The following is a 27,912-nucleotide window of genomic DNA, read 5'->3' on the forward strand; positions in this document are numbered from 1 at the left end:
TCTAAATGCCACCCCAGTGCATTACATTTGACAAGAGCCTTTGGGGCCTATCAGGCTCTCGTCAAAAGTAATGCAGAGCATAAGGAATAGGGTGCCATTTGGGATGTAGAATAATGCATAGAGACATTGGTAGGAAGTATATTTTTTGCGGGGTGGGGGGGGGGGTGATGATGAGATAACACAAGGCATGAAGAACAGGTCTCGGGTCTCTTTGCAGTGCAGTGGTAGTGAGTGACTTGTTTGTGAGCTGTGGGGTAATGCAATGGGGTAATGCAGCAGCAGCAGTGGCCTCTCTAACCAGGCATCACTAGGTCATTCATAGACTGTGACAGAAGGAGTCCGGGAGGAAGGTAATAGCTTGGGTGGATGACTTGCTGATTGCACAGCCCATTCCACACATCTTCTTCTGTCACAACACTGTGACACTGGGATGGGGATGCACACAACAACAAAACACACACACACACACATGCACACACGCATACATGCACACACACCTACACACTCACAGCGTTGAGGTAAAATAGATGTATGGTATCAGTCATCCCCTCTCCTCCCCTGGCCTCTCTGGACATCAGTGGAATGAAACTGGATCAGACATTCAATGGATTATTTATCTCTCATTGCAGCACTATGAATTACCACCTGAGAGAAACTGTGACGGTAAACCAAATGGGAAACATTTGCAGATGAATCTCTTATGAGCTTCTCAATGTAATGATCACATTGTAAAAAATGCAAACAATTTTGGCCATTGTTCATATCCAGCCTGAAGGACCATTTGCTCCAAATTGGGACAATTAAACACATATCACGATTAAATTATGTATTTTTCTTGGGCAGTTAAAACAAAATGTTGTTTTTCAGATATTGTTTTGTAACACCTAGCTACTTGATGAGACCTGTTATAATTTATTCTTTATATTATCCTTTATATTATTTAGATGTGTATTATATATATATTCTTTATATTAGTATTGGTAGAAGGAATGCAAATATCTCCCAGGGATAAAAACTTACCCCATGGATATATGTGTACTGACTTATCCCTGGGAGATATTTGTATTCCATTTACCCATACGTTTTGTAGTATTTCCCTTTTATAGTGAAATAAAAGGATATGATCAGTCTTTCTTTCCATTCTTCCTCCCCTTTCCAGTCTTTCACAGTCTCTCCGTAGAGATAAGCCTCTGCACTCTTCCGCCCTCCCCTCCCTTCCCTCACTCCAGATTGCTTTCCATTGTGGAGGGGCCCCTCTGGTGCAAGCCAGTGTCTGAAGCAAAGATGAATTGAGGGAGAGCAAAGGAAGGGAAGAATAAAATATTGATAAAGTGAGAAAAGCGAGCCAGGCTGGTTATAAATTGTGGCAAGAGAAGGATGAGGGGTGAGGGATGAGGGATGCCCGTATTTATATTCCCCAGCATAGGCAGGAAGTGATGAAAGCATTAAAGGAGCGTTCTTCCACTGTTGACTGCATCTCTACCTCCTTCCATGGCTGAACCTCAAGTAGCTCCCTATTCTCTATGTAGTGCACTACTTTTTAATTAATGCCCTATGGAAATATACAGGGAATAGGGGGCCATTTGAGATGCACCCTTTATTCTCTGGAAGCTTTCAGCTCAGCGGCAAATGATGTAAGAGCATTTCATACAGCAGCTGAGATTCTGAGAGACAACACCACTCTATAACCTCAGGGCATGGAACATGGATTTCAGAGAAAGTCTAACTTAATTTGTTTGTGCTGCAAACAAAGTTGACTCCAATGCTTCCCACTGCTGTGTCATGTTGGCTGGATTTCCTTTGGGTGGTGGACCATTCTTGATACACACAGGAAAATGTTGACAGGCACAGCTGGCATATACTACTACTATCCTGTTCAAAGGCACTTAAATTTTTTGCATTTTTTGCAATTTTTTTTGTCTTGCCTATTCACCCTCTAAATGGCACACATATGCAATCCATGTCTCAAGGATTAAAAATCCTGTTTTGTATACTGAGTGTATACTTCCTCTTTCTATTCTAAGACCAGGGAATCTGTAAGATAATAGTACTGTTAATCCATGTACAGTGTCTTGCAAAAGTATTCACCCCCTTGGCATTTTTCCTATTTTGTTTCATTACAACCTGTAATTTAAATATAATTTTGTTTGGATTTCATGTCATGGACATACACTAAATAGTCCAAATTGGTGAAGTGAAATTAAAAAAAAATATTAATCAAAAAAATAATCCTTCAGAAGTCACATAATTAGTTAAATAAGTCCACCTGTGTGCCATCTAAGTGTCACATGATCTGTCACATGATCTCAGTATATATACAGCTGTTCTGAAAGACCCCAGAGTCTGCCACACCACTAAGCAAGGGGCACCACCAAGCAATTGGTACCATGAAGACCAAGGAGCTCTCCAAACAGGTCAGGGACAATGTTGTGGAGAAGTACAGATCAGGGTTGGGTTAGAAAAAAATATCTTAAACTTTGAACATCCTTTGAACTTTGAATGGAGCACCATTAAATCCATTATTAAAAAATGGAAAGAATATGGCACCACAACAAACCTGCCAAGAGTGGACCACCTACAGACCAGGCAAGGAGGGCATTAATCAGAGAGGCAACAAAGAGACCAAAGATACCCCTGAAGGATCTGCAAAGCTCCAAAGCGGAGATTGGAGTATCCACTTTAAGATGTACACTCCACAGAGCTGGAATTTAGGGAAGAGTGGCCAGCAAAAAAGCCTTTGCTTAAAGAAATAAATAAGCAAACACATTTGGTGCTCGCCAAAAGGCATGTGGGAGACTCCCCAAACATATGGCCAAGATGAAAAACGCTATGTCTGAGGCAAACCCAACACCTACCATCACCCCGAGGTCACCATCCCCACAGTGGTGGCAGCATCATGCTGTGGGGATGTTTTCCATCGGCAGGGACTGGGAAACTGGTCAGAATTGAAGGAATGATGGATGCCGCTAAATACTGGGAAATTCCTGAGGGAAACCTATTTCAGTCTTCCAGAGATTTGAGACTGGGACAGGTTCACGTTCCAGCAGGACAATGCCCCTAAGCGTATTGCTAAAGCAGCACTCTGGTGGTTTAAGGGGAAACATTTAAAATCTTGGAATGGCCTAGCCAAAGCCCAGACCTCAATCCAGTTGAGAATCTGTGGTATGACTTAAAGATTGCTGTACGCAAGCGGAACCCATCCAACTTGAAAGAGCTGGAGCAGTTTTGCCTTGAAGATTGGGCAAAAAAGCCCAGTGGCTAGATGTGCCAAGCTTAAAGAGACATACCCCAAGAGACTTGCAGCTGTAATTGCCTCAAAAGGTGGCTCTACAAAGTATTGATTTTTTTGGGGGGGTAAATAGGTATCTACACACAAGTTTTCAGTTGTTGGTCTTATTTCTTGTTTGTTTCACAATAAATAATATTTTGCATCTTCAAAGTGGTAGTCAGGTTGTGTAAATAAAAATATACAAACCCCCAAAAATCAATTTTAATTCCAGGTTGTAAGGCAAAAAACTTGGGAAAATGCCAAGGGGGGTGAATGCTTTCGCAAGCCACTGTATAATACTGAATATCCCTGTAAATTCAGATATCATACTGTATATCCAGATATGAATCTGTCTATCCCTATAGAATCCTGTATATCCAGATATAATACTGTATATCATACAGAATACTGTACATCCATGTATAATACTGTATATCCAGATATAATACTGTATATCCTGATAAAATACTGTATATCCAGATATAATAGTCTATATCCCTATAGAATACTGTCTTCCATTTATAATGCTATATATTGAGAAATAATAATGTCTATCCCTATAGAATACTGCATATCCATATAGAATACTGTAGATCCAGATGTAATACTGTATATCCTTATAGAATACTGTATTCCATATATAATCATGTATATTGCGTTATAATACTGTATATTAATATGTAATACTGTATATCCCTATAGAATACTGTCTATCCAAATCAATTATTACTTCGTTAGGAGCCTCTCAGTATTAACACACATAGAGGAAAATTATTTCCCAGGCACAGAGGAGATCTCTGTGACTGCAGAGCAGATATTGTGATGATCACTTTTCATCACACCTCTCATCTTAATAAATGGAGAAGAGGAGAGGTTTTAATGTCGTTCTCATCAGCAGGCCTCTAGACCACTAGACAGCTAAGGGAATGAAATACATGGAGGAGAGGAAGGGAGGTATTAATGCTGTGCTGGAGAGTTCAGGCCTATAGACCACTAGACAGCTAGGGGAATGAAACCCAATGAGTGTGTATTAAATTTCTTGTCTCCCTGACTGTACTACTGGGAACAAGAGGGCCTGAATCAGAGGAACAGGATGTGTTCAGGATTAAATAAATCCAGACTGTGACCCAAGGAAACATAGCATGTGTCCCAAATGGCACCCTATTCCCTATACAGTGCACTGCTTTTGATCAGGGCCCATAGGGGGATATAGGGGCCCATAGGGGGACACAGGGGCCCATAGGGGGACATAGGTGACATAGGGACCCATAGGGGGACATAGGACTCTAATGAAAAATAGTGCACTATTTAGGTAATAAGGTACCATTTAAGGTGCAACAATAATGTAGGCTGCTTTCAGACTTAGAATGTAATAAAATCATGTCAGATAGTGGATTTTCTGAACTGAACTATGTACGATGATTGAATTCTAGCAGTTAGTTATTATTTTGCGCTCTCTCAATTCAATTCAATTCAATTCAATTCAATTCAAGGGGCTTTATTGGCATGGGAAACATGTGTTAACATTGCCAAAGCAAGTGAGGTAGATAATATATAAAGTGAATATATAAAGTGAAATAAACAATAAAAATTAACAGTAAACATTACACATACAGAAGTTTCAAAACAATAAAGACAATCCAAATGTCATATTATATATATACAGTGTTTTAACAATGTACAAATGGTTAAAGGACACAAGATAAAATAAATAAGCATAAATATGGGTTGTCTTTACAATGGTGTATACCATTGGGCAGGAGGTTAGGAAGTGCAGCTCAGTTTCCACCTCATTTTGTGGGCAGTGAGCACATAGCCTGTCTTCTCTTGAGAGCCATGTCTGCCTACGGCGGCCTTTCTCAATAGCAAGGCTATGCTCACTGAGTCTGTACATAGTCAAAGCTTTCCTTAATTTTGGGTCAGTCACAGTGGTCAGGTATTCTGCCGCTGTGTACTCTCTGTTTAGGGCCAAATAGCATTCTAGTTTGCTCTGTTTTTTTGTTAATTCTTTCCAATGTGTCAAGTAATTATCTTTTTGCTTTCTCATGATTTGGTTGGATCTAATTGTGCTGCTATCCTGGGGCTCTGTAGGGTGTGTTTGTGTTTGTCAACAGAGCCCCAGGACCAGCTTGCTTAGAGGACTCTTCTCCAGGTTCATCTCTCTGTAGGTGATGGCTTTGTTATGGAAGGTTTGGGAATCACTTCCTTTTAGGTGGTTAACGTCTATTTTCTGGATTTTGATAATTAGTAGGTATCGGCCTAATTCTGCTCTGCATGCATTATTTGGTGTTCTACGTTGTACACGGAGGATATTTTTTGCAGAATTCTGCGTGCAGAGTCTCAATTTGGTGTTTGTTCCATTTTGTGAAGTCTTGGTTGGTAAGCGGACCCCAGACCTCACAACCATAAAGGGCAATGGGCTCTATGACTGATTCAAGTATTTTTAGCCAAATCCTAATTGGTATGTTGAAATTTATGTTCCTTTTGATGGCATAGAATGCCCTTCTTGCCTTGGCTCTCAGATCGTTCACAGCTTTGTGGAAGTTACCTGTGGCGCTGATGTTTAGGCCAAGGTATGTCTAGTTTTTTGTGTGCTCTAGGGCAACAGTGTCTAGATGGAATTTGTATTTGTGATCCTGGTGACTGGACTTTTTTTGGAACACCATTATTTTGGTCTTACTGAGATTTACTGTCAGGGCCCAGGTCTGACAGAATCTGTGCATAAGATCTAGGTGCTGCTGTAGGCCCTCCTTGGTTGGTGACAGAAGCACCAGATCATCAGCAAACAGCAGACATTTGACTTTGGATTCTAGTAGGGTGAGGCCGGGTGCTGCAGACTTTTCTAGTGCTCGCGCCAATTCGTTGATATATATGTTGAAGAGGGTGGGGCTTAAGCTGCATCCCTGTCTCACCCCACGACCCTGTGTGAAGAAATGTGTGTGTTTTTTGCCAATTTTAACCACACACTTGTTGTTTGTGTACATGGATTTTATAATGTCGTATGTTTTACCCCCAACACTACTTTCCATCAGTTAGTATAGCAGACCCTCATGCCAAATTGAGTCAAAGGCTTTTTTTAAATCAACAAAGCATGAGAAGACTTTGCCTTTGTTTTGGTGTGTTTGGTTGTCAATTAGGGTGTGCAGGGTGAATACATGGTCTGTTGTACGGTAATTTGCTAAAAAGCCAATTTGACATTTGCTCAGTACATTGTTTTCATTGAGGAAATGTACGAGTCTGCTGTTAATGATAATGCAGAGGATTTTCCCAAGGTTACTGTTGACGCATATTCCACTGTAGTTATTGGGGTCAAATTTGTCTCCACTTTTGTGGATTGGGGTGATCAGTCCTTGGTTCCAAATATTGGGGAAGATGCCAGAGCTAAGGATGATGTTAAAGAGTTTTAGTATAGCCAATTGGAATTTGTTGTCTGTATATTTGATCATTTCATTGAGGATACCATCAACACCACAGGCCTTTTTGGGTTGGATGGTTTTTATTTTGTCCTGTAACTTTGTCCTGTAATTGGAGAATCCAGTGGGTTCTGGTAGTCTTTAATAGTTGATTCTAAGATCTGTATTTGATCATGTATATGTTTTTGCTCTTTATTATTTGTTATAGAGCCAAAAAATATTGGAGAAGTGGTTTGCCCATACATCTCCATTTTGGATAGATAATTATTCGAGTTGTTGTTTGTTTATTGTTTTCCAATTTTCCCAGAAGTGGTTAGAGTCTATGGATTCTTCATTTACATTGAGCTGATTTCTGACATGCTGTTCCTTCTTATTCTGTAGTGTATTTCTGTATTGTTTTAGTGATTCACCATAGTGAAGGTGTAGACTCAGGTTTTCCGGGTCTCTATGTTTTTGGTTGGACAGGTTTCTCAATTTCTTTCTTAGATTTTTGCATTCTTCATCAAACCATTTGTCATTGTTGTTCATTTTCTTCGGTTTTCTATTTGAGATTTTTAGATTGATAGGGAAGCTGAGAGGTCAAATATACTGTTAAGATTTTCTACTGCCAAGTTTACACCTTCACTATTACAGTGGAACGTTTTACCCAGGAAATTGTCTAAAAGGGATTGAATTTGTTGTTGCCTAATTGTTTTTTGGTAGGTTTCCAAACTGCATTCCTTCCATCTATAGCATTTCTTAATGTTACTCAGTTCCTTTGGCTTTGATGCCTCATGACTGAGTATTGTTCTGTTTAAGTAGACTGTGATTTTGCTGTGGTCTGATAGGGGTGTCAGTGGGCTGACTGTGAAAGCTCTGAGAGACTCTGGGTTGAGGTCAGTGATAAAGTAGTCTACAGTACTACTGCCAAGAGATGAGCTATAGGTGTACCTACCATAGGAGTCCCCTCGAAGCGTACCATTGACTATGTACATACCCAGCGTGCGACAGAGCTGCAGGAGTTGTGACCCGTTTTTGTTGGTTATGTTGTCATAGTTGTGCCTAGGGGGGCATATGTGGGAGGGAATGCTGTCACCTCCAGGCAGGTGTTTGTCCCCCTGTGTGCTGAGGGTGTCAGGTTCTTGTCCGGTTCTGGCATTTAGGTCGCCACAGACTAGTACATGTCCCTGGGCCTGGAAATGATTGATTTCCCCGTCCAGGATGGAGAAGCTGTCTTCATTAAAGTATGGGGATTCTAGTGGGGGGATATAGGTAGCACACAGGGGGACATTTTTCTCTGTTAGGATAATTTCCTTTTGAATTTCTAGCCAAATGTAGAATGTTCCTGTTTTGATTAATTTAATGGAGTGAGTTAGGTCTGCTCTATACCAAATTAGCATACCCTTCCCTGTTTCACACCTGGTAGTTTGGTGGATGGGACTACCAGCTCTCTGTAACCTAGAGGGCAACCAGTGGGTCCGTCTCCTCTATACCAGGTTTCTTGCAGGATGACAATGTCTGTATTACCGATTTCTTTGGTGAAGTCTGGTATGGTTCCCAATCAGAGGCAGCTGGATTTCGTTGTCTCTGATTGAGAACCATACTTAGGCAGCCTGTTCTCCCACTATGGGTTGTGGGTAGTTATTTTCTGTTTAGTGTTTTTGTTGCACCTTACAGAACTGTTCGTTTGTCGGTTTGTTGTTTTTGTTCAGTATTCATCTTTATTAAAATGATTATGAATACGTACCACGCTGCACTTTGGTCCTCTTCTCCTTCTCCCGATGACAATCGTTACACTCTGTCTCTCTCTGCCTCTCTGTCTCCTCCTTCTCTTTCACTCTCTATATTTCTCTGAATTGATTGATTATCCTCATCAGTGAGTCATTTGTGTTAAAAACACCCTCAATTATTTATATCACAAGAAGAATTTAACTCTAGCATGCTAGCAGATACCCACAGACTTTCAGTCATTCACTAAAGCTAGTTAGCATTGACTTGCGAAACAACCTCTAACTTCCTTCAAACTGGACACTAGTTCATATGACTCATGGGAAGTAGATACACAATCCTGAAGTATCCCTTTAACAGTAAAGTTGAAAAATGTCTTCACCAATGGCAGCGTTCTGGTACATGGAATGGTCAGTGCTGCCAGAGCTGCATCCGTCTGATACCGAGGAGTGTTGTCCTGGATGTAGGATGAGACGTTCCATCATGGGTGACAGAAGCCTCCGCGACAACACAGGGGTCTGCCACAACTGCATCACAAGCAATCACTGGCTCAGTCTGCGTGTCAGTCCGTGTCCATCTGAGCTCCCAAACACACACACACACATATACACAAACATACACACATATACACACACACACGCATGTATACACACACCTGGATAGACTCAACTGTATTCCCAATAAGTCACATTATGAAATAGTATCAAACCACCCACTTTCGTGAGCAATGATCCCTCAAAAAAAATGGCAGGTCTGCTGGGTGCAAACTTGAACAAATTGCAACTTCCAGTGTGCGTTTACTGTGAACACTGAGACTGTACCCGCTTTAAGTTACAGTTTTAACAGTGGCCAAGTTGGCTACTGTGGCTATTTGATAATAATGTAGGCCTACCTGAGTGGCCTACCATCAAAAACAATGGAGAAAATGCATCACATAACATTTGAACATTGAAAAGCTGTTCTGTCAGTCAATGTAGGCCTACATTCCATGAGACTCTTGAAAAAAACATGCAGGGTTGACATGAACCTGTTTATCCACTTGTCCTACAGACAAGGATGTGACTGAAAATGTTGTTGTGTTGTTTGATGCAAGAAACCACTTTACAAAATAAAATGCATTATTATTCCCATACATTATTACAGAGAATCAGACAAATCATGCTACGCTCTGCCTATTGGCTACTTAAGTTTTTCAAACCTGTCTCAAACTAAACACCTGTTAGTATTTATCAGGTCCCAGATCAGAGAAATACAGAACATGGAGAACTGTATTGTGATCTCATAATGAAACTCTGGTAACTTCAATGGTTAGAGCGCTGATGATAATTTATTTATTTAGGGTCTCAACATAACATCATACAATTTTGTGTAGTTGGCCCACTTCAAGAAAGTAAGGAGCACAGTTTAACATCTATTTCAACAACATTGCGAAATGCAGCAAGGACACCGCAAAATGTGCCGAAATGCCATTCATATGAAATGCTGTGCATCAAGCTAAAGATCTATTGTAGCTGGTTAGTATTTGTGCTGTGTTGTAAGGTCATAGGCCTCAGTGTCTCTACAGGGCCCTGGCTTCAGCTCCGACAGGGAAAGAGCAATAGCAGCCAGAGAGAGGGAGCTGGTTCCAGCAGTTCTCTGGTCAAGTGCTAGCTACCATGGAGTTACCATGATAACTTGGTGCTGTAGCACTTTAAACCAGCATGCAACTGTTTTTTGTTCGAATGAAAAAAACAGAATAGACAGTAATTGTGAAAAGCAGCAAGAGAGCAGCTACTTACCTGGCGACCAGAGGAGATTTGATGCTATAAAGTTTGGTTTACTTCACCGGAGGTCTACATTGTGAAATGTATTACATGTTCACAAAATTACAAAAGCACATTGATTTCTAGCCGTGAATGCTTTCTACTCTCTCTGTGTTACCACAAAGGCTTCTTGGACTAAAGCACAGCAAAGATAGTTATCATACAGTAACTGCCTGTGGCAGTTCTCTATCATTCTCATCCCTCGGTTCTCTCCCTCCCTCATACTACATATGTTTTTATGTTTCGTTACATAGTGACCTGCAGATAGCGTGAAGACAGAGCTCTGGGCGGTAACTTCATTGCTGTAGATTATCACCATTGCACACTGTAGTGAAAGGGGGTTTCTGTCCAAACTTCTTTCCGCTTGCACTTTAGTGAATTGGTGTTAATCACCTTTTTACAAATCTCACACCTCTCCCTAGGACTCCTGACAGAGAGAAGCAATGACAGAATCAGATTGCCATTTATTTTTTATGAAGAAACTTTTCTCTTTCTCTCTCTCCATTCCTCTCTTTCTCTTCCCCCTCTCTCTCGCTATCTCTCTCACTCATCAAACAACGTAAAATCAGTAAGATAATCTTTGATGGAAGATTTCGGCTTCCCTGTGGACTGAGCTAAAATGGCTTTGAAGTCACAGGAATGTGTTCTAATTTCTTGCTTTGTTCCAACATCTACAAAAAAACAAATCCTGTTCATCAATGGGTTGTTATGTCGTCAAAGATAAATATTCCAGTTTCTGATTGTTGTTGACTTCAACACATTAAACTTGTCATCTTTTAACTGCATAATTGACTCCGTGTGTATGCATTTGAATGAATTCTGTGTTCGTTCCCGTTCCAAAATGACCGCCCCATTATAGCTGATTATAAATCCATAATAATACAAATATTATCACCTAATGTTGTGTTAGATATTTTTTATCAGCTTAAGATATTGTGAACATTACAAGTTTTGAACTTCTATTTGCTATTTATGGTCTGTAGGCCTCACTGACCTGAGTTCATACAACTCGTAAAAATAAAAATAAAAAGCATAATGGTTGGATTATTTTGACTATAACAAAAACTCAGATGAAACATATTGTGCTATTTATCACTGACTACTTTGTGTCAAAGTTTAACAAGGACTCTCTCCTCCTCACCAGTGTCATGATCAAAGATATGATCATGAGCCTCACATACAGTACATCATTTGGTCATTGTGCTGCCACAGAATGAATTGTGAGCATGGCCTCGAAAAAGCTTTATATACCAGATCTGCGAGAAAAGTTCTATATATTATTTAAACCATTTTGCGATTATTTGTGAGAATGCCAATAGGTGTGGTTCCCGTGGGGGAAAGATTCTATTGGGGAAAGGTTCCCGTGGGGGTTGCCATGGAAGCCAAGAAGGAGAGTGAGGTGTGTGTGTGTGAGTGTGTGCTCAAACACACATACATGTGGGGGTCTGGGAGAGGAAGTGTGTCCATCTGATGAATGGGCATGTGCCTGACCTCAATTTTATACACTAATTGTATTCTGACCCATTAATTTCTAATGACAAGTCATTTTTGACCGGGAACACCACAGGTGTACAAAAGTTAAACAAAACATGCAAAATGTAATGAAAATCATCCAAATGTATTTGTGTGTTCAGATGCCCTGTGTGGACAAAGTCATGGGACCTTATGACAATCAGATTAAATTAACTACATTTTTCATAGAGAACTTGTAAATCGGTCCAATTCAACCGGAACACAGCAGGAGGGTCAAACATAACTGAAGGACTTTTCTCAAGTGTTTGAATAACATAAGAATTAACCAAAATATTTATTGAAATGAATTATTGGATGTGTCTCAAATGGAAACCTATTCCCTATGTAATGCATTACTTTTAACCAGGGCCCATAGGTGCCATTTTGGACCCTAAGTCCACTACTGCAGTGTCCATATCCTCCAACCTCCCCCATGCTATGAGATGGAGGTCTCTTTCCTATCATACTACAACTAAATTAGCCTACTGGTTACTTAATCGACAGTGGGTGTGTGTGTGTGTGTGTGTGTGTTTCCTGATCATTAGCAGTGATCACAGGAAATTCAATACTGTAAACAAGAAAAATACAAATTAAGACAATAGAATGGGTCAATATGGCTCTTGTTCTGACTTGATGGGATGTTTACCTCAGGCATAAATCAGCAGGTCGTCTTTAACTTTGTTTGTTTTTGTTCAGTAATTATTCTCTACCTATACTAATTTATGAATATCGTTTAGAGTGTGGTCTTTGGTGAGGGACAACAGACCCAGAACCATGGATACTCTCCAATTGGCAACCTATTCCATATTTATGGTCAAACGCAGTGCACTAAATAGGCAATAGGGTGGAATTTGGTTTGTGCACCATCACACTTCAGCTACTTATGTAACCACATTTACCTGAGCCACTGAGTCTAATGTACTGTGATACTAGCAGGTAAAATAATGTTTGCAATATACCTACTTCTTACATTAAGCTTCATTAATAATTCTGTTCCTTCAAACCACCTATTGTTATTCAAAGACAAATTGCACATATATATACATTTGAGTGTATACTGAGTGAATACAGTACATCCCTGGTTGGAGAAAGCTACTGGGTGGAGATGTAGTAAAGCTTAGAGGAACTCTCAAAACGTTTATCTGAATCCCTGTTCATTTTAGCAGTAAGTAACAGTGCCTTGCGAAATTATTCATACCCTTGGAGTTTTTCCTATTTTGTTGCATTACAACCTTAAATTTAAAGGTATTTTGGGGGGGATTTAATGTAATGGGCATACACAAAATAGTTAATTAGTGAAGCGAAAAAAAATTATAATACTTGTTTCAAACAATTATACAAAATTAAAAACGGAAAAGTGGTGCGTACCAATGTATTCACGTCATTTGCTATGAAGCCCCTAAATAAGATCTGGTGCAACCAATTAACTTCAGAAGTCACATAATTTGTGAAATAAAGTCCACCTGTGTGCAATCTTAGTGTCACATGATCTGTCACATGATATCAGTATATATACACCTGTTCTGAAAGGCCCCAGAGTCTGCAACACCACTAAGCAAGGGGCACCACCAAGCAAGCAGCACCATGAAGACCAAGGAGCTCTCCAAACAGGTCAGGGACAAAGTTGTGGAGAAGTACAGATCAGGGCTGGGTTATAAAAAAATATCAGAAACTTTGAACATCACACGGAGCACCATTAAATCCTTTATTTAAAAAATGAAAGAATATGGCACCACAACAAACCTGCCAAGAGAGGGCTGCCCACCAAAATTCACAGACTAGGCAAGGAGGGCATTAATCAGAGAGGCAACAAAGAGACCAAAGATAACCCTGAAGGAGCTGCAAAGCTCCACAGCGGAGATTGGAGTATCTGTCCATTGGACCACTTTAAGCCGTGCACTTCACAGAGCTGTGCTTTATCGAAGAGTGGCCTGAAAAAAAGCCATTTCTTAAAGAAAGAAATAAGCAAACATGTCTGGTGTTTGCCAAAAGGCATGTGGGAGACTACCCAAACATATGGAAGAAGGTATTCTGGTCAGATGAGACTAAATTTAAGTTTTTTGGCAATCAAGGAAAACGCTATGTCTGGCGCAAACCCAACACCTCTCATCACCCCGAGAACACCATCCCTGTTCTCATGCTGTGGGGATGTTTTTCATTGGCTGGCACTGGGAAACTGGTCAGAATTGAAGGAATGATGGATGCCGCTAAATACTGGGAAATTCTTTCAGTCTTCCAGAAATTTGAGACTGGGATGCAGGTTCACCTTCCAGCAGGACGCATGACCCTAAGTATACTGCTAAAACATCACTAGAGTGGCTTAAGGGGACACATTTAAATGTCTTGGGATGGCCTAGTCAACGCCCAGACCTCAATCCAAGTAAGAATATGTGGTATGACTTAAAGATTGCTGTACACTTGATGGAGCTGGAGCAATTTTGCCTTGAAGAATGGGCAAAAATCCCAGTGGCTAGAGACTTGCGGCTGTAATTGCTGCAAAAGGTGGCTCTACAAAGTATTGACTTTGGGGGGGGGGGGGGGTGAATAGTTATGTACGCTCACGTTTTCTGTTTTTTTGTTGTCTTATTTGTTGTTTGTTTCACAATAAAAAATCTTCAAAGTGGTAGGCATGTTGTGTAAATCAAATGATACAAATCCCCCCCAAAATCTATTTTAATTCCAGGTTGTAAGGCAACAAAATAGGTGAAATACAAAGGGGGGGTGAATACTTTCGCAAGCCACTGTATGTCCTTTTTAATTTTGCAATATGAATGAACAGGCTTGATATTATATTTAAGCAATAAGGCCCGATGAGGTGTGGTATATGGCCAATATTCCACAGCTAATGGCTATTCTTAAGCACGGCGGAAAGCTGAGTGCCTGGACACAGCCCTTAGCCGTGGTATATTGGCCATATATTACAAACCACACCAAGTTGCCTTATTGCTAGTATAAACTGGTTGCCAACATAATTAGAGCAGTAAAAATAACTGTTTTATCACCACGGCTGTTAGCCAATCAGCATTCAGGGCTTGACCCACCCAGTTTATAATATAATTTATTCTATATGCTATATTTTCATTTAAACTTTTGACAAAACATCTGAGCATTTCTTCCCCTTAGTTAACACTGCCCATGTCTGTTTATCATAGTACACGCTGAGAAACAAAGGGTTCCAAAAGGGTTCTTCGGCTGTCCCCATAGAATAAAAAATTTGGTTCCAGGTTGAACCCTTCTGGTTTCCATGTAGAACCCTCTATAGAAAGGGTTCTACATGGAACCCAACATAGTTTTACTTGAAAACAAAAAGGGTTCTTTAAAGGGTTATCCTATGGGGACAGCCCATAATCCTACACAAAAATCGTGCTAACTCCTCAGCCTGGAAACAGTTGTCTGGAGTTTCTAAACATATTGTAGTTGTATGCTTCTAATTGCATTCCGATTCCGGTCCACTCTCCCCATCCAGTCTCTATTGTGGATGCAGGAGTGAGCTCTATGAGCTGGCAGTAGAACACTAAATGCCATTCTATGTGCTGATTGGTATTAACATGTCCTACTGGGGAACAGACAGCTGCTGGGTAACATTAGCCATCCCATACATAAACCTCCCTTCACATTAACGCTGTTCCTCTCTCCACTATGAGCCCAAGCCAGGGGCTGAGCCAGGCGTCTGTCTGGCAGACTACACGCCTGAGTGAATCGAAGGCCCAAGACCTACGCTTGCTCCCCGTTTGTCTTGATGGGAGTGCAAACACAAGCTTCGGCTCAATAGGAGGAAATTGATACAGCGGCTAGACTGACGCACCACTGCACTGCTGTCTAAATCATTACGGCATCATGGGAATTGGGTGGTGTTGCTCACGACTTGTTTCAAAGCGAGGAAGGCAATAGACCTAACCCAGGAGCCCCAACGGTAGTTGAAGAAACATACAAGCATTTTAATGGTTTAGCAATCCTCCTATGAGTTTCAGAATATGGATACTTTTTTCTTCATCTTCCTTTTTAATACTGTTTCTTTTCATGTTCGTTTTCAGCACATGTATACCACACTGTTTCTTTGTCACAATCACTTGCTTTATTTAATTCCTCTTCCTCCATTACTTACAAAGCCCATCCCGGCTGACAGCTCCCAAATGGCAGAAATATGTGCCGACAAAGCAACATGATTCATTTTGTCTGACAGCCCTCCCAGGAGCCAGCTAAGGAGTAGGCTGCTATACTGATTGAACGAGCTAGGGTGTCACTGTGTTTCCCTCGTCCCCCATCTTTCTCTCGCCCTCCCTCCCTCAACCCTCTTCTTTCTCTCTCCGTCCTTCCCTCTTTTTGAAATTGATCTATCTTATTGTTTTGTTATGAGACTCCGATGAGCGTCCTGATTGCGCACTCGGATTCTGATACATTCGTCACTTCCATGACTCCATGGGGAGGGGATACGATAGCTCCAGATCTGACACAACCTGGAATCAGGAGTAGACGTAACATAGTAAACGTAAATCCGGAACACTCCAATTAGTGTGATGTGTTATATTTCGTATGGCATGTATTAATTTGTGGATGTCCATCATCCATTTCCTAGGATATGTTACAAACTGCAATTCGTACAATATGCTGCAAAATGTATGATATGTTAGGAATTCCAATTTGTTGTGGCTAACATTAACTAGATGGCTGGTCTAACACTAACTAGGTGGCTATTGTTAGGGGTTAAGGTTACGGTTAAGGTCAAGGTTAGAGTTAGGGTTAGGAGTGAGGTTTAAGGAGTGAGGTTTAAGGGTTAAGGAAGGGTTAGCCAAGTTGTTAATTAGCTAAAATGCTGAAGTTGTCCATGATGAGATTCGAACACAGAACCTTCAGGTTGCTAGACGTTTGCGTTATACACTCACCCATCCACTCCGACCAACAACCCTACTTTTGTTTTTGCCTTATGTAACCATCCCAAACATAACATATACTAATTTGAGTGTCCCAGATTTAAATGTATTGTGTTACATCTAGTCTTTGAGACCAGGCTGGACATCCTCATCTTAGGGAGAGAATATAAGTATTTTTCCGTCTGTAGCAGGCAGGGCGTAATAGCAAGGGGCCTGCTGGCTCCTCTTTTCCTCTACTCTTGTATCCAGGCTTGTGATTAATTAGACCATATGTCTGGATCTGGCCTGGCACCCTGGGGGAGGAGAGCTCTCAGCCCCCTAAAACAGTCACTATTCCTGGGCTGAGGTGTTGAGTTTTATCCCTCGACAGAACCAGAAGCACACTTTGCTTCTAGGTGCCTGTCCTATATATCTCAGATTGTGATTTTTTTTGTTCCCATGCGTGTATTCCTATTTGAATTGAATGAGGTGGTGCACATATAAGAGCACAGTGACCCAGGTCATGTAGCAAAGGACCTTAGCTGTAATGGTGGAGGGCTCCAGTGGAGGGCTTCGGAATGAGGTGGATTATTGTCAAGTAAGGAAGGAAGGGATGGGTGGGCCTTAGCTGTGTGCTGTAGGTTTCCATGTACCATTAGTCTAAAAGAAGATTTCTACTCTCTTAAAACTCCAGTTATAGAAAACATAAATCAAAGCAGAAAAAGTTGTAGTATTGATTTACATCGCGTAGATATCGACAGTAAAATCACATGTCTAAATCTAAATTCCCACTTATGTCGCTCCATCAAACATATTCTGAGACAGGTAAAAATGATTGTCACAGCCTACCAAACTTCACTGTCACAGCCTACAGAATCAAAATAAAAAATCACACCACAGGCTCTTTATGAGGAATCACACCACAGGCTCTTAATGAGGATTCACACCACAGGCTCATAATAAGGAATCGCACCATAGACTAAAAATAATGAATCACAACACAGGCTCTTAATGCGTATTCACACCTCAGGCTTACAGTAAGGAATCACACCGATAGCTCTTTATGAGGGATCAAACCACAGGCTCTTAATGAGGAGTCACACCACAGGCTCATAATAAGGAATCACACCACAGGCACTTAGTAAGGAATCACAACATAGGATTTTAATGAGAATTCACACCACAAGCTCAAATTAAGGAACCAAACCATAGGCTCTTAATGACAATTAATACCACATGTTCATAATAAGGAATAACACCACCGGATCTCAATGAGGATTCACACCACAGGATTGTAATGAAGATTCACACCACATGCTCTTCATGGAGATTCACACCTCAGGCTCACAGTTAGGAATCACACTACCAGCTCTTTATGAGGTATCACACCACAGGCTCTTAATGAGGTTTCACACCACAGGCTCTTTATGAAGTATCACACCACAGGCTCTTAATGAGGATTCACACCACAGGCTCATAATAAGGAATCACATCACAGGCTCATAATAAGGAATCACAACACAGTATCTTAATGAGGATTCACACCACAGGCTCTTAATGAGGGTGAATTACAAATAACCTCCTCTGATGTAGATCAGACAGAGCTGTTAGTGTGCATCCTAAATTGCACCATATTCCATTTATAGTGCAGTGCTTTTAACCAGGCCTCTTGTCAAAAGTAGTGCACTATAAAGGGAATGGGGTATCATTTTGGATTCGCCTTACTCTGAGTTTCACTCCAACACCCTTGTCTCTGTAGTGAGATAGTGTCGTCTCTGAAATGAAATTCCCTTGATCTCTTATTTAGCTGACAAGCCAACCCATGGATTTTCCGATAATGTGACAGAGATCCTCTGGCAAAGAAATGTATGTTGAAACTGCATACAATTTTCTCTAGCCTATGCAGGTACTCTTCATCAACATAGTTCCTTCCTTTCTCCATTTAAAAAAGGAAAAGGTTCCTCTAACTACAACCAAAAATTAAATCAGGTAGTAAGTCATCATAGAGATTGTATGTCATCAAAGATGAATTACAAAACAAACATTCCCATACATTTTCAGCAGATTCATTAGTAGAGGGTTCACACACAATATATGAATCTGATGGTTTAAAGATATTCTACTGTACTTTGTATACTTTTTAGCCCGTAGTTCTGAATGTAGCGCTCACAAGCCAAAAGTGGTCCACAAAAATGGTGTACTATGTCACATATGCTCAGTAGTGAAAATGGCACAGCTTCCAGAAAAAACATTGCTTTCAAACTAATTAAAAACTATTGCTTTCGTGGCTAATTGAGGTAAGACAGTAATTCTGCTCATAGATTATGCATGTACTATATGAACTACACATTGACACAGTAAGCCCAAAGTGGGAGGTTTAAAAAATACTCAGTAGTCTCCAAAGATCCGGAGCATGTCTTTAAGCATTCTCCATCAACACAGCCATGCTACATCAGCCAAGCGGTTTGCTCCTCCAAAGGGAAGTAGTGGCCACTTGTAATAAAGAGACGGACATAAAGGTCACAGCTACTGAGATCTCTGTCATTGTCACACGACCCCATCATGCCACCATCACCTTAAGGAGGGAAGACATGTGGCCTAGTATTGCATCCCAGATGCACCCTACTCCCTATATAGTGCACTACACTCTTAGAAAAAAAGGTGCTGTCTAGAACCTGAAAGGATTATTCAGCAGTCCCAATATACTTCTCATAGGGTTCTACATGGAACCCAACAGGGTTCTAGCTAGAACCAAAACAAGGTTATAGGGTTCTCCTTTGGGGACAATTGAACCCTTTTTTCTAAAAGTTTAGAAAGGGATCTGGTCAGTAGTGCAACTATATAGGGAAAACAGTGCCAATTATGATGGAACCCTAGTCTTTTGGTGGAGGGACCGTGGATAGTAGAAACTGTAGATACTTCACTCGCTCCACTACTCTTCTGTCAGCTGACCATAGCAAGAGGATTGTGGGTAATAAGGTGAAAAGATCAAATGTGAAGTGCGTGGCTCAAAGTATCGTCCTAGTCTCCATGGTTACAAGCCCGCCATTGATAGGCTGGTAAAGGTAATTGGTGAAGCAGAGAGACAGAGAGAGAGACAGAGAGAGAGACAGAGAAAGAGACAGACAGAGAAACAGAGAGACAGGAATAGAGATGGAACTGAAGGAACAGATACTGCCCACAGGACCTGTAGCAGCCTTTGAAGGTCAGTTATGTGTCTGCAAGATGACTGATACATGGTGAGGAGAAAAATAGAGATATCACAACAAGAGGACTGACTATTTACCTAACCACATCTGGAGTTATTCACACAATAACTATCACTGTGCTGCAATGCTTCCATCCAAACCCAATAGGTCAATTCTCAACAATGTTCATAGTGTTGAATGAGTCATTATGTGGCCATTACTTATCCCCACTGAAATGTCACCGGTCACCAGGTTCCTTTAATCTTGATAATTCACTCTGTATCGTCTTTGCCTCGTCCTATCAGAGGGCAGGGATAATTTATCAGACTGCACTCAGAACCTGAATACTTTACTGTAGCAATAAAGGGGCAATCTGTGGTTTTTATCTCAATTTTTGGATATATAAATGAATGATGTGTACCCATTGATTCTTTAACTTGTAAATGCCATATGAGCTTAAGTTAACTGTCATACCCCATCAGAACCCAAAATATACGCTTATATTACTCAAATGCTGGTAAACAAAGTAAATGTAAACAAACACTAAATAGCCTCAAAACATGACTCAAACTATTATGTTGATAGCATGGAGGGTCAGTCCTTGCATCCATAGCTCTGTCTATGAATTTAAGAGTGGTTACATTTCTCCAACCACTTCCCTCAGCTTTTTACCGAAACAGGAACGAGAGGAAATACTTTGCTATTATTTCAACGTGGATTGTCCTTTTAAAACAGATATAACAACAGTCAGCCAAGGAAACATCACCGTCATTGTAAATAAGAATTTGTTCTTAACTGACTTGCCTAGTTAAATGAAAAATAAATTAAAGCACCGAGAAGAAACAGTGAAGAGATCATTATCAAGAACCATTACCTGTATCCTTATAGGCCCTGCAACAGACTAGTGTCCTGTCTAAGCTGCCTCACACTACAGAAAGACAAGATAGGCTCCTTGCCTATGGGATGTTCTGAGTAGTGCAAGGCTACTTACTTATGTACCCTAACAAGCCATTCTAATAGCCGTAAATGTATTAATAATATTTTAACTAAGGACAAGTACTGACCCAGTATCTCCAATGAACTCTGCTGGTTTTGAAGTCTTCATGAAATGTGATGAGTGATCTCCGTGTTACGTCTGCCAGCTAAGGGGCTTTCGCAGCTAGTGTCACAGAACGTGTTGGTGTAAGGGGAAAAACCAGAGGCTATTGTTTATCAAATAAGGCACTACACGACAAAAGACCAAAAAGGATTCAGTTAATCAATTTGCATCCATTTGTTCCGCTTTTGGAGAAATGATGAATGCTCAGTGTAGATGAAGTCAATTATAAACTCCATCCATCAACATGACATTGGGTTCTGTTAGGAGTTCTTGAGGTGAAAAATATGCCATCATCTTAAAGCAGTTTCCCAACCCTGGTCCTCCATTACCCCCAATGGTACAGTTCCAACCCTGGTCCTCCATTACCCCTAATGGTACAGTTTCAACCCTGGTCCTCCATTACCCCCAATGGTACAGTTTCAACCCTGGTCCTCCATTACCCCCAATGGTACAGTTTCAACCCTGGTCCTCCATTACCCCCAATGGTACAGTTTCATTGTATCCCTTGACAAACACACCTTATTCAACTCATTGAGGGCTTGATGATTAGTTGACAAGTTGAGTCAGGTGTGCTTGTCCAGGGTTACACTGAAAATGTGTACTGTTGCGGGTACTTGAGGACCAGTGTTGGGAAACACTGTCTTAACGGCTGATTCCCAAATGTCACCCCATTCCCTTTCTTGTGTACTACTTTTGGCCAGGACCCACAGGAGGAATAGGGTGTCAATTGGGATGCAGAGAGAGTCTCTGCTGCTGATGAGAATGTGTTACCTATCATATTTTTGGTGGTCCTGAGTCGCACAGCGGTCTATGGCACTGCATCTTAGTGCAAGACGCATCACTACAGACCCTGGTTCGATTCCAGACTGTATCACAACCGGCCGTGATTGGGAGTCCCATAGGGCGGCGCACAATTGGCCCAGCATCGTCCGGGTTAGGGTTTGGCAGGTGTAGGCTGTCATTGTAAATAAGAATTTGTTCTTAACTGACTTGCCTAGTTAATAGGGATAGGCATCCCGTCAACAGAACAGTTGTAAATCATGCAGCGCCGTGTGTCACGATCGCAGATTTTAGAGAAACAACAAATGTCAGTACATGTAAGTGTCTTATATCTGCTGAAAGCATAAATTATTGTTAATATAACTGCACTGTACAATTTACAGTAGCTATTAATGCAAAAAAAATGCCATGCTTTTGTTTGAGGAGAGCTCCTAACAACAAAACACTTTTTTCACCTCGATAGGTTTGAAATGTGTACGTACATTCTGAAATATAGCTCCGACCCTCATCCAAAGGGTCCCAGAGATAACATGAAGTGTCATTTTGTTAGATAAAAATATTTTCATATCCTAAAAAGGTCAATATAGCATGCACAATCTATTTTGTATTTCCACTCATTCAATTTGCAAATAAAGGAATCTGGGAAAATCTAACCCTAAACATTGTTTCAACCAGTCAAATCACGTTTGTATTTATTCCTCAGAGATCCTAGAACGTAACCAGACTTCACTATGTCATTAGGGGTGTAGTATATCCTATAGGACACCAAATTTGGTCAGAGAGCGCGATGATGACGCGGGCAGTCTTCACTTAATTGACTGTAACTTTGTCAAATAAGCACCAATCGGTGTCAAACAAAGCTAGCTAGATAGCCAATGAGCTTGGCTTCACGGGGAAACCCCGTATCTGTCGCAAAATGTAGCGGCTAACCTTGTGCGACAGCAAGCCTGTTCCTTTTGGACAAAAATTACAAGAATATGGAGATTTATGAAGTTATGAAAACTGGGTGTTTTGCAAATGTTCAACTTATAATATGGCTACTAATACTGTAAAAGCTAAATCAAAGTCCAAGTATACAGATTTGATGATATTCTTGCAGAAAGATGTAATGAATGTAAATGTCTCGATTTGCCCAAATGTACCTGGATGACTTCACACTAAATGTCATGTAGTTTGCTCATACTTCAAGTTATCCGTCTTTGCACATACACTGCTACCATATTGTGGACACCATCTGAATTACAACCAGAGTGATGGCTAGAACAGGGACCTTTTCTGTTGCATTTCAAAGATGGTGTTAGAAAAAAACTGTTGTTTTTTTCTTTGTATTTTCTTCTACCAGATCTATTGTGTTATATTCTCCTACATTCAATTCACATTTCCACAAACTGTGGTGTTTCCTTTCAAATGAAAGCATATCCTTGCTTCAGAGCCTGAGCTAGAGGCAGTTAGATTTGGGTTTGTCATTTAGGCGAAAACTGCAAAAAAGGGGGCTATCCCTAAGAAGTTTTAAATAAAAAATACTATTGTTCGGAGATTCAGCATCCAGTAGCCTTGATGAAAGCACGGAGATAAGATGTATCTACATGTTGTTCAGCACAGATTGTTTTCTTACCAAGGATTTTCACATTTTAGTTTTGCAGTGCCGTATTTCAGGACCACACTATTTACATGTAGGGTTAGGGACATTCAATAAGGGATAATGTTATTCTGAACACTATCATCGCCGTGAAATCTTCCTTCTGGTCAGGGCTCCCTTTTTTTAATCTAAATGGGACTTCTGATCTGAGGATGTTAAAATCAACATGTCTCCTCTACATGATATGAAGAAAAAATGCATTTAAACCTAATCAACAGCTCTCGCTGACTATGGGAGCTATACAGATGTAGGATCTTAATTTGAGCCAGTAACAGGAAATGTGGATTATAATAATGGACATTTTTGTATGGGTTGATAAATATTTTGTTAGGGCAAATCAAGTCTGAAATTACAAACTTTAGGAACCTAATTAAAACTCAAATACACTACATGTTTGCATGTCTTGCTTTGTAGCAACAATTTTTTAAAATCAAATTAAGATCCTATATCTGTAGTCGGTTACGTTAAATCATAGTCTGACAACTTGATGAAATCCCATTTAAAATAAACGCACGTTTTAAAAACGCAATACGGAGTCTAAACGCGGAGTGTTTTAATACAGGGCGAAGGTGCATTTATATGTAAAACAGCTTGCCTTCTCCCTGGCGCTTCTGTCAGACAAGTATCCAAATCACTAAAAGTTGCTGTGATTACTAGAGGCAAGGGCACGGACAGCTGTGCTGTCTTAGGCAGAATCACAACAGAGCTATCCATAACAGTTAGAGCACAGCTAACCGCTCCAAGGCAGAGAATGTAGAAGCCAGCGCTATAGAATAGAGGAGTCACTTTGAGAAAAGTTGCAGCTTGGATACTCTTACACCCTCACACACCACTCAGAATGCGTGTGCTTGTAAGAACAGAAGCACACACACACACACACACACACACACACACACACACACACACACACACACACACACACACACACACACACACACACACACACACACACCACACACACACCACACACACACATACATACATACATACATACATACACACACACTATTTAATACAGATTTTCACAAACAATATACATTTTTTGGATACAGGTTCTGGAAATGTTCTACTCATTGGCTGTGTCCCAAATGGCACCCTACTCCTAAACATTCAATAGGTGCTCTGGTCAAAAATAGTGCACTTTGAAGGCAATAGTAAACATTAGTAAACATTGGCTCATATAAACAGTGCTAGTGTCATTTTTGTCTCACTATCCATGATAAACAATCCTGAACAGTTGATATACATTCTTATCTACGTGTCCATTCTCTTGTTGAAAGGACAGTTGAATGGATCCTAATTTGTTGAATTTCATGAAGATATGCATAGTATGACTGTACTACTGTCCAGTCAGTGTAGAGGAAGTTAGTTAGCTGGGAAGATTTCCACTAATTAAAATCAAGCATGTAGTGTCTAACTGTCTTCCAGAGGTGTTCTTCTGACTCGTACGGAGATGAAAATTAACATTATTTCAGGTTGCGACCAGAATCTAAAAACCCATTTCCATTTGCATGTAAAACCCATTGTCCAGGGATAACCACGGGTCATATGAATTGGATGTACTGTAGAGTTAATGCACGTAAACACTGTTTCTGCACCTTTTGTTACAGTGAAAGAAACACACTCACTACTGAACTACCTACATGCCACAATGAGCTCATTGTTTCAGATTTATACATGATTAATTACCCTATATGTTTATTTACAGTAAACAAAAATATAAATTTCAACGACTATCCTGAGTTACAGTTCATATAAGGAAATTTAAATAAATAAATTAGGCCCTAATCTGTGGATTTCACATGACTGGGCAGGGGCGCAGCCATGGGTGGCCCACCCACTGAGGAGCCAGGCCCAGCCAATCAGAATGAGTTTTTCACCACAAAAGGGCTTTACAGACAGAAATACTCCTCAGAAATTAAATGTGTGTATGGAACATTTCTGGGATCTTTTATTTCAGCTCATGAAACATGGGACCAACACTACGTACATGTTGCGTTTATATTTTTGTTCAGTGTAGTTTACTCATCAAAGCAGAATTATTTTTAGATTATCACATTAACATAACTATATTTTTTAAATGTGTGTTTTTTTTCCTCAACACTTTTACTATTGGGCAATTCTAAAGTAACAGAATTGTGCTGACACTCAAATGTTTCACATTAAAATGTATTCCAAACAAAAAAACATTGATTTCAAAGTTGAACAAACATTCAACTCTATGCACAAGGACTACTTTTAACAATTGATACTGAACATTTTACAAAAACACATTTTTTGGTAGATATCATCATTTTGACCCCAATCTATTTGTATTTTGTTTTACTACTTGTTAAACATCATCTCTATCTCTGAGCAATTGTATTAGTATAAAATAATATCATTTAGGAACATGATGTTTTTGCATACAATAAACAGTCTATTTTGCTCATCTTTATCAAGTATTCAAGTATCAAGTATTCAGACCCCTTCACATTTTCCACATTTTGTTATGTCACAGCCTTATTCTAAAATGTTTTTGCTTTTTTATCCTCATCAATCTACACACAATACCCCATAATGACATCACAATACCCCATAACGACATCACAATACCCCATAACGACATCACAATACCCCATAATGACATCACAATACCCCATAACGACATCACAATACCCCATAATGACAAAGCAAAAACCGGTTAGATTTTTAAACAGAAAAATGTAATAAGTATTCGGACCCTTTACTCAGTACTTCGCTGAACCACCTTTGGCAGCGATTACAGCCTTGAGTTTTCTTGGGTATGACTCTACAAGTTTGGCACACCTGTATTGGGGAGTTTCTCCGATTCTTCTCTGCAGATCCTCTCAAGCTCTGTCAGCTTGGATGGGGAGCGTCCCCGCACGCCGATTTTCAGGTCGATCCAGAGATATTCTATCAGGTTCAAGTCCAGGCTCTGGCTGGGCCAATCAAGGACATTCAGAGACTTGTCCCGATCCCTTTCCTGCGTTGTCTTGGCTGTGTGCTTAGGGTCATTGTCCTGTTGGAAGGTGAACCTTTGCCCCAGTCTGAGGTCCTGAACGCTCTAGAGTAGGTTTTCATCAAGGATCTCTCCGTACTTTTCCCCTTTCATCTTTGCCTCAATCCTGACTAGTCTCCCAGTCTCTGCCACTGAAAAACATCCCTACAACATGATGCTGCCATCACTATGTTTCACAGTAGGGGAGGTGCCATGTTTCCTCCAGATATGACGCTTGGCATTCAGGCCAAAGAGTTCAATATTGGATTCATCAGACCAATTTGGCCGGGCAGACAACTCTAGGAAGAGTCTCAGTGGTTCAAAGGGGCAGCCAAGATTTGGAGGCCACTGTGTTCTTGGGGACCTTCAATGCTGCAGAAATGTTTTGGTACACTTCCCCAGATCTGTGTCTCGACACAATCCTGTCTCGGAGCTCTACGGACAATTCCTTCGACCTCATGACTTGTATAGACAGGTGTGTGCCTTTCCAAATCATGTCCAATCAATTGAATTTACCACAGGTGGACTCCAAACAAGTTGTAGAAACATCTCAAGGATGACCAATGGAAACAGAATGCACCTGAGCTCAATTTCGAGTCTCATAGCAAAGGCTCTGAAAATGTATGCAAATAAGGTATTTAAGTTTTTTATATTTAATACATTTACAAAAATTTATAAAAACCTGTTTTCACTTTGTAATTATGGGGTATTGTGTGTAGATTGATGAGGGCAAAAATAAATGTTATCAATTTTAAATACTTTCCGAATGCACTGTATATAATAAAAGCCTTTGAACACCGGAAAAACTTTAACACTTCCATAGGATAACCATAAACTGTCAGTGTAAAGTGAAAAGGACTTCATGCTTTTGATCAGTACTAACACTCTATATCTAACACTGAACGCAGTCTGATGTGAATCTATGGTGGCTTCCTTTTGACTGTAATTATGTTCCCGACGTTCTTCTTACACGTGGCAATCTGTATGATGGAGTAAGATTGTGCCTTCACTTACCCAAATAAACAGAGACAAAGTCATTACCGTAACTGAACTGAACTGTCACAAGCAGACGGGGAGACGAGCTGAGTGGCTCGCAGCTCATCCCCGTCAAATTAGGGCCTAGCCGTGTTCTTCATTACGAAGACTGGAAAACGAGGCAGGACTGGAAAGACACAGCGTTCCTTATCTAATTGTGTAATCAGATTGTTAGTGTGTGTGAGAGAGATAGAGATATATATATATATATATATGAGAGAGAGCAGACAAATGAAGAACCCCAAGCCCAGCGATTCTCACCCCCTCTGAGCACCCCCCCCCCCCTGTCAGCCACCCTGATAGCCCTTCTGACAACCCCCCCACGCCCACTGAGGACAAACACAAGACACAGATTGTACTCCTTATGGACTCAAATGGGAAATATAGAAGAAAACACAGTGTGTCTAAACTCTGGTGTCCAAACACCCAGCGCTCCCTTGACCTTCTGTCTGAGGACCAACTAGGTTCACCTAGCCACATAATAATACACACAGGCACAAACGACTTGAGAGCACAGCAGGAAAGGGTGGCCACAGCACTGAAGGGAGTGATTGGAAAAGCTTCTTCTACTTTCCCCAACGCACAAGTGGTTATCTCCACCCTGCTACCCCAAAAATA

Source organism: Oncorhynchus mykiss, chromosome 25, assembly GCF_057628025.1.
Source record: "Oncorhynchus mykiss isolate SJ-2025 chromosome 25, ASM5762802v1, whole genome shotgun sequence".
NCBI lineage: Eukaryota > Metazoa > Chordata > Actinopteri > Salmoniformes > Salmonidae > Oncorhynchus > Oncorhynchus mykiss.